Source organism: Heterocephalus glaber, unplaced genomic scaffold (assembly GCF_053883595.1).
Source record: "Heterocephalus glaber isolate CG9 unplaced genomic scaffold, H.glaber_assembly_v1.0 deba00001481, whole genome shotgun sequence".
Taxonomy (NCBI): domain Eukaryota; kingdom Metazoa; phylum Chordata; class Mammalia; order Rodentia; family Bathyergidae; genus Heterocephalus; species Heterocephalus glaber.
In genome coordinates this window covers 16,862,847-16,871,890 of record NW_028258317.1, presented here as the reverse complement: position 1 = coordinate 16,871,890, position 9,044 = coordinate 16,862,847, and the positions used below count along the sequence as shown (strand labels likewise).

The window sequence follows — 9,044 nt, the reverse complement described above, 5'->3', positions numbered from 1 at the left end:
AACTCGGGTCCTTGCACCTGTGAGGCAGGCAGCAGAACCACTGAGCTAAATACCCGGCCCATTTGAGACAGGATCTTACTAAGTTGCCCAGGCTGGCCTTGAACTTGCAGTCTTCATGCCTCCCCCATCCAGAGTGGTTGGGGTTACAGTTGTACACCACCAAGCCCAGCTATGAGTTCACTTCTAAAGGGTGGACAGGGCAGGAAACTATTCTGATTTCTCTTTGTTCTCCTGAAAGCTGCTCAGTAAATATTTGTTATATTGAACTGAATTGAACAGCTTTTGTTTTTGGTCACATACCACTGATCAACTCCTCTTATAAGACTTTTCAATGAAGAAATGAAGAATTTGAAAATCTTTATAACATAATAAGAAACCCTTTTTAAGAAAACATTTATAGTGGTGCACACCTGTAATCCCAGCACTGGGGAGGCTGAGGCAGGTGGATCACCACAAATTTGAAGCCAGCCTGGGGGCTGGGATTTAGCTCAGTGGCACCATACCTGCCTTGCAAGTGTAAGGTCCTGTGCTTGATCCCCAGTACCAAAAAAACAAAACAAAACTGTAGAACCGAAAAGATAACCATGAGCCTGGGCTATATATAGTGAGTTCAAGGCCAGCCTGAACTACATAGCAAGACCCTGTCTCAAAAATAAAACATTTAAACCTTCCATCATTGACCTCAAACTGCTGATGGTGGGGTGTAGCTCATTTTTTGATAGGAAAGACCTTTTATAATCATAATAATTAACATGTATAATATATAAGTTGCTTTTTTTCCCCGGTGGTCCTGGTGATTGAGTACAAGACTTTCACACTGAACTACATCCTCAGCAATTAAAAAAATTTTGGTACCGGGGATCGACCTTGGGTCCTTGCTCTTGCTCAGCCTGCGAAAACACTGAGCTAAATCCCTGGCCTCTGTTTTGTTTTTTTGAGACAAAGTCTCCTTATGTAGGTCAGGCTGACCTTAAACTCACTTTGTAGCCCAGAATGGATTTGAACTTGCAGCAATCCTCCTGCCTCAGCCTCCTGAGTACTAGGATTACAGGTGTGCACCACCACTCCTGGTTTGGGTTTGGAACTTTTGATCCTCCTGCCTCAGGCTCCTAGAGTGCTGGGATTACAGGCCTATGCCACCACACCCAGCTACAAGGTGCTTTATGTTTATTTTCAATATAAATGGGTTATACTCTGGGGATCTGGAATCTGTTTATTTGACCTCTGTCAGATTACTTTAAAGTCTAGATTTAAAAGAAAAACATTAGCTTTTTTGTTTTGCTTTCTTCTGAACAACAGGCAATAGGTGGAGTTCTTTGACTTTTTTCTTAGCAGTTTAGTCACTCTCAGTAATTGATGGGAGATGTTCTCAGCTGTCACTTAGTGAGAGAGGCCGGTATCACATTACCACTCCTTTTGTTCTGCTTCTTGGTGATGCAGCAGGTGTTTGGGGACAACGATTGACTCTTCTATTCACATGGTGTTTTTGTAGTCATAGATGATGCCTGTTTAGCTGAGTTCACTGGTGCTCATGTAATCCCAGCTACTAAGGAGGCTGAGGAAGCAGGATTAAAAGTTCAAGCCCACACTGGGCAGTTTAGTAAAACTCCATTTCAGAAGGGCTGGAGATAGCCAGTGTGGTGGTGCTGCATGCCTGTAACCCAGCACTTGGGAGGCTGAGGCAGGAGGGTCACTTCGAGTTCAAGTCCAGCTTGGGCTACGTAGTGAGTTCAAGGCCTGCCTGGCTACATGGCAAAAAAAAAAAAAAGAAAAGAAAAAAGAAAAAGACAGTGCCTGTTGATTTATCATCCTAGACCCCTCAAGAAAGAGTCTGTCAGCCTTATAGTTCTTGTCTGATCAAAATTTGCTTTGTGGAAAATAAAAATAATTTAATTCTTGGGTCAGAGATAACCCACCAATCCTAGGTTTGTTTTTATGACATTATATTGGAAATTTTCTAAATCGTATTTGGGGAGCGGTTACCTATTTTTATAGTACCTATTTCTTGTAGGATATTTTAGTCCCAACTTTTCTTCTTTAGACCAATTGGATTACTCTCTGTGTAATACTTGTGTGTTATGTGTAATATTTCATTATCTCTTTGTTCTAAATTACTGGTCTTTAGAAAAGCCTTCTTAGTTGTGATATCATTAAGGCCTCTGATGTTTTTAATCTCCATTGTGCAGCAATTTTTCTGTCTTTTTTTTTTTTGTACTGGGGATCGAACTTGGGTCCTTGTGCAGCAATTTTTATTGAGCCAAGCCCATTTTGCCCAGAAAGCTGATAAATGATGAGTTTTGCAAAAAGAGAAAGAGGTGGGTTTTTTGGTTTTGTTTTGTTTTGCAAGGCATCAAGAGAGCAAGTGGGAGACCCACATCTGAACTCCACCTCCCTGAGGATAGGGTTTGGGGGCATTATGAGCTACGGAGGCAGAGTGGTCTGAGACATAGGGAAAAGTGATTGGAGATATAGTAGTTACATATTCATATGTAGTTGATCTTCATAGCTCTTCATGGGATGCAAATTCAGAAAATGATGGTATTAGCATGATCTGAGGATGAATATTTGGTTTCCTGATGTCAAAAGGTCACATATCAAACAACTGCAGACCCAAGTGAAGTGTTGGTAGTTTCAACTAAAATGACCTTCAAGTCTCTGAAAAGTAACCCAGGCAAACATTGTCACCATAAGCTACAATGTCAGAGATGTTATCTACACCAAAACTAGTGGCAGACTAATATATTGCTTAGTGATGTGACATCCAAAACCACTGATTTTTCAAGTCAACTAAAAACAAGTGAAGCTAGAGAGTTAGATTTTTCCTCTGGTTCACCATGAGGGATTTATCACCTGGGTTTATCTATATCCCTTTGAGGGAACATTCAAAATATCAAGCACCATATATTAATAGTATGTGTTTTTGTACTTTCTTAATTGTGATTAATTTTATTTATTTACTTTTGAGATACAGTCTCACTATGTAGTTCAAGCTAGCCTTGAACTCTTTTTTTTTAAAATTCTTTTATTGGTACATTTTAGGTATACAACACAATTACATTTCTCATTGGGAACTTGTACCTTTACATGATGCATCTTGGTTTAGCCTTGAACTCTTGGTGATCCTCCTGCCTCAGCCTCCCAGGTGCTGGAATTACAGGCATGTACCACTACACCTGGCTCTAATTTTAATTTTTAATAGGTAATACTTGCTCATGTTACAAAATATAATACAAATTGTTATGTACACGAACCAACTCACCATGATGAATGTAATCTTTATGTACTACAAACATATTCTAATAAAAATTAAACCTCATTCTCCTTCAAGAAGCAATAAATATTAGGAGTTTCCTCTATATCTTAAGATACAATAAAATTTGTAGCCCCTTCTCTGTTGCCCTTTGATGATTATTTATAGTTTTGTGTAGGAGGATATATTGTAGCTTAATGTTGAAAAGTAAGTTAAATATACAGCAGTGCTTAAGCATCAGAATACTTTTCTGTCAGAACGCTGCATTTAGAACATTTGCATCTGGCATGAGTGGCCTCGATGTTTGCAAGTCCCTGGCTGTGTGGCCCTCCTCCAACAATTTGCTTTATTTGCCTAAATACCTACTCTTCTCCCACAGACACAAATGATGAGCTCTGCCTAATCTTTTAGCTCTTGGTTCTCTCTTCCACTCAAAAGGTGATCTTAGCTCCGCATTAAGACATGCAATTGAGCTCTGTATTTCATATAACCCTACCTTCACTTCAATATATTGTAGAGATGGTAAGTGGAATTCTTATTGCCCTAGAATTGGGGACTAGGTGCCAAAGCTGGGGACAAAGAAGCACTAGGTACCACAAATTTCAGAGGCTGTTGCTAATAAATGGGGTAGGATTCTCTCTGAGGCTTCCAACCACTAATCTGACCCCACCTCCTTTTTCAGCCTGTGATCAGACATGACTTAAGGAAGCAGGGAATGTGTTCTCCTTTTCACTGCAAACCAAGCCAGTGAGTATCAAATAGAATCTCCATGAATGAGAAATTGGTTCCCTCATTCTCTGACCAAACTGTCTGCTTAGACAGTGGACTTGCTCAGTGCTGTACCTATATGAGAAGAAGAAAGGCCATTAGAAGTGGAAGGGCAGAGTGTGCAGGAGTTGACTTAGCAAAGATATGCAAGTTTCTGTGATCAAAGGGATTTTGAGGATGATAGCTGGGCTTGGGTCGTCTTGCTTTCAGTCATTCAAAAGGCCTCCTGCCCCAGCATGGTAGTACACGCTTGTAATCCCAGCACTTGGGAGGCTGAGGCAGGAGGATCACCACAAATTCAAGGCCAGCCTGAACTACATAGTGAGACCCTATCTCAAAAAAACAAAAACAAACACAAACAAATGGCCTCCTGCTTGACAGAAGCTAGGAATGGAACAGAACTGTCAACATTATAGCACAGTTCAGTAAAGAGGTCCTGCAGAACCTTCTAAAGAACTCATAATGTTAGGGCTGGGGATGTAGCTCAGCAGCACAGTGCCTGCCTGGCAAGTGCAAGGTCCTGAGTTTGATCCCCAATACAGCGGGGGGGGGGGGGGGGGGGAGAAAGAGAGGAGAGAGCGAGAAAGGAAAGGAAGGAAGGAAGGAGGAAGGAAGGAAAGAAAACTCAGTGCCATAAGGGAGCCAGTAGTTGTGTTTTTTGTTTTTAAAATAGGGTCTTGCTATGTAGTTCAGGCTGGCCTTGAACTCACTGTGTAATCCAGTCTGGCCTCAAACTCACAGGAATCCTCCTGCTTCAGTCTCCCTATTGCTGGGATTACAGGCGTGTACCACCATGCCAGGTTGCAGTTTTTTGAGACAGGGTCTTGCTATGTAATCCAGGCTGGATTTGAACTCACCGTGTAGCCCAGGCTAACCTTATACTTGTGGCAATTCTGCCTCAGTCTCCCTACTACTGGGATTACAGGTATATACCACATTTATATACCACCATATATATACCGCCATGCTTTGGTGAGAGCCAGCATTTCTGCCAAACAACAGGCTGGGATGGCCTGTCAGGCACAGTGAACGGTGGTTTGCAATGCCCACTGTTAAAGAGTCAGTTGTCCCTTTCCTCCCAGTTCATGACCACTTAAGAGTTAGAACTGTTTCAGAGAACATTCCAGAAAACTAGAAGGAGGAGGGGACTTCCCAGAAGATGACAGAGTGGTGAACAGAAAAGAAACAGCCTCTTTGAGATTTGGTGTCCAGACACTGGAATATAGCAATGTGAGGAAAAGAAAAAGGAGGAAAATGGGTCCCCAAGACCCACAAGGATCCAACAAGGACCCAGAAAGACCTGAAGCGAGAATTGAAGCCCACGGGAGAACGAGGAGAGAGACTTCAAAAAAGGAGGAGGAGGTGGCGAGCGGTGCTTTCTCCCTGAATCCTGACTCACTGCATGGGAAGGGTGGCTCAAACCTGCAGATGCATGGTGACTACTGGTGACCCCAGAGGCCTCCACAGAGAAATGCATCAGTGGAATAGAGCAGTGATCACAGTGGACTGCAGTGGCTGGTGAGTTATTCAGGTTCAGACATCTCCCAGAAGAGGGTGATTGGCCAGTAGCCATCTGGGAGAGGGGGGCCAGCTGAGCTTAAAACATAGAGCAGCTGCGGGCAAACTCCATCAAAGTAAGGTGGACCTGAGTTCAATCCAGCAAGAGACACATGGAGTATTGCAGGCTGAATAAATCAGGTTCCACCCTCACAGCCAGAAACTAGCCTGAGCTTTAAAACTAAAGGTGCAGGCTGGCTGAAATTATCCACTACCCTGCTGTAAATCTATGGCTTGCTTGTTGGGATTAATGAACACAGATCTGGGCTCTATATGCCCAACTTGTCTACCAGTGATACGGAGACATGCGTTAAAGTGGACATTTGTTTTTTTCTTTTCTTTTTCTTTTTGGTACAAGGGATCGAACTCGGGACCTTGTGCTTGTGAGGCAAGCAGCAGAATCACTGACTTAAATCCCCAGTCCTGTTTTTTTTTCTTATTTTTTTCATTTTCTTGTTTTATTTTGTTTTCTTGATTGTTTGTTCTTGTTTTTATATGTGTGAACATTATTTCTAGGTTTTTTTTGTTGATGTTGTTCTGTCCCTATTTTTTCTTTTTTTTTTCTTTTTTTTTTTTTTGGTACGGGGGATTGAACTTGGGTCCTTGAGCTTGGGCAGCAGGCAGTGAAACCACTGAGCTAAATCCCCCACCCTCTGTCCCTATTTTTATTTATTCCTTCTCTCTTTCCCTCCTGTCTTCTTTACCAGTTCCCCAAAGTTTGCATAATCTTCCTTTGTTCTCGGGCCTTGTTTCTAATCTCTTCCTCTTCTTCCGTTTCTTTATTTTTCCCCCTAACCCATTTTAAATTTTCTCCCCTGAGGGTAAAATGGCCATACTGAGGGCGTATTTCCTGTATACAATTTTCTTGGTTTAGATTTTGTTATATAACCACAAATCTAGTTCATATGTTAAAGGTGGCAAATCAATAGTTACCACAGTAACTAGGCTGTGTTTGATGCTATTGTTACTGCTAATTATACTACTTTAGCCAAGGTTATATAATTGTTCTAATCAATTGTTCTTCCTGGTACACCCAGACAGACTGCCTAAGGGTCATAAACAATACTATAGGCCATTTTGAAAGAACCAGGGGCTAAGCCAAATAGGTCACAACTTTTCATTCTCAATAAATTGAAGAGGTAGGATATTTTTGTTTGTTTGTTTTGTTTTATCATCTTAAACACTGGGATTTTATTTGCTTTTCTCCACAAGAATACATAGAATGGATCTCTTTCCCCTCTGTGAGTTATTTTCCCAGAAGAGAACCATAAAACCAACTTTAATACACAAAACAACCTTACATCTTCTCATCAATTAAAATCAGACCTTCCCCTCTTACTCTGACTTGAGCTTCAGAGCCCATTGAGTACAGTACACACTTCACACATTCCTCATACCACTGACACAGCTTTCCATCACCATCAATTCTCCTTCCTCAACTTTTCCTTGCCCAATGAGAAAGGTAGTGAATTGAGAGGGAAGGAGGAAAGACACCAAAAAAGGATTCCTTTTCTAAAAATAGTTCCTAGGCTGTTACTTGATTCTCCAAAACAAAATTGGGTAGCATCATCCACACCAGACTCCAATGCTAAATTCTCAAGTGGCTATATTTTCTGTAGCCAGGCCCCAAAAGCTCAAACCTAAACCTACTGATGGAAGAAAGCAAAGACTTCCTAATAATGAGTAAAACTGACCTCGAATTGCACAGGCACAATGACAGGTTAAGATCAGACACTAGGTTGCTTAATTCATTGATAACAGGCCAAGTTTTCCATTCCCCCCCAACTCTGCCACTCTGGAAAGAGCCCACTAGCCAGCCTTGGGCTACCAAAGATTGTTGACTAACTCACTCTTAGGGAGCACCTTGTGGAATGCAGTCTTGGGGTACCATGTGTGCTTGTACCCCATCAGGCTTCCACTATACATGGACAATTCTGTAATTCTGACTTTCATTTTTGTCCCAGAAGACCTGCCCATTAGCATGGTAAGAAATGCAGAACTCAATTTTCTTCTTAGTTGGAATGACAGGGAGTAAGTCAGTGGTAAATGAAATGTCATTATCTGAGCTGCCATATACATTCTTTATGTAGACACAATCCACATTCATGTAGCTTTTCCAACTGTCAAAAGTAATGTGGACCTGAGCCCTCTTCTTAAAGCTTATGCTTGACACTTTGACAGTCCTAGTCACTGTTCACTCTTGGAAAGAGCAGTTCTCCAGGCAGAATACTTTTGAAAATTGTTCCAGCAACTTAAGTAATCAGTTGAAGGCTGAGGAAAATCTAAAGTCAAGTTTTTCCCTTCATGGAGTTTTAAGCCAGAGGAGATATTATTAAGATCCAAGAGATCAAACTGGAGATCTCATGCAGGTTCTTCTGGGAGGTCAGAGAAGACATGGATAACATCAGAGAGAGGCCCTTAGAGTCAGCATATACTACCTACTTCTTGGCTTGGTTGTGTGAGCACTTCCATTCATTCTGTGATTTGGCTTCCTGTTTGAGGTTGAGACACAGTTTCAGAGGTTTTAGTCACAAAATTTCTTCATTGAAAGTCATTGTAAGGACCCATGAAATTCTTCAGAGGTGGTTAATGAGGCAAGCAAAGCCTCATGGCCACATCCACTGGCATGACTGAACTTATCAAAGGACATGGATCCAAAACCTAGATCATTTTGGCAAAAATCAGGTCTACAATAACTCTTTCAAGAATGAGTGTTCATCAGATACTTCTTGGGTCACTTCATATTCTCTCAGACACATTTGTCTCTTGTTCCAGCTGCTAAAGAGACCAACACTGTAATTGGCACTGAGCAACTTCACAGTGGCCACCCAGAGTTGAATGAGGAACAGTCCAGAGGGTCTGTCTGCACACTGGAGACTGAAGGATTTAGTCAAAGGTCTGGAGCTTACTGCAGTGTCCCATGCAAATCTGTACCAGGAGGCTGGTGGGTGTGCCATGGAGGGCTGAAAAGTCTATGCTCTGAAGAGGTAGGATCTTGGAGCAGATTCAAAACCCAAAAGCCATCTACACCTGGAAGACATCTCTAAGATGTAGTAATTTACTAAGGGTTTTAAATACTAGCAATAAAGCTACTTGCCATATATAATTTACAAGCAAGATCATAACATAAGATTGATCAGAGTCAATAAAAAAGTAAGAGATAGTGCAAATGACATAAAAAACCTGTTCATGGAAGTAATGGCATAAAAATTCCCCAGCAGGGAAAAAGAATTTGACATACAGATTAGTGAAGCATATAGAACACTAATTACCTATGATAAAAACTACATCAAGCCATATAATAGTCAAGATTTCAGAACTCAACATAAGAACAGAATATTAAAAGCTGTTAAACAAAAGAAACAAATCACCTATAAAAGAAAGCCCATCAGAATCACAGCAGACTTCTCAACACAATCCCTCAAGTCAAGGAAAGCCTGGAGTGAAGTATTTCAAGCCCTAAAACAAT

The 9,044-nt window shown here is 41.3% G+C and overlaps 1 pseudogene; it reads right to left on the bottom strand.

Moving 5' to 3' along the window:
• Positions 1 to 6,741: 6,741 nt before the first annotated feature.
• LOC101716731 (protein phosphatase 1 regulatory subunit 3C pseudogene) lies at positions 6,742 to 8,254 on the bottom strand (annotated as a pseudogene).
• Between the last annotated feature and the right edge of the window lie 790 nt (positions 8,255 to 9,044).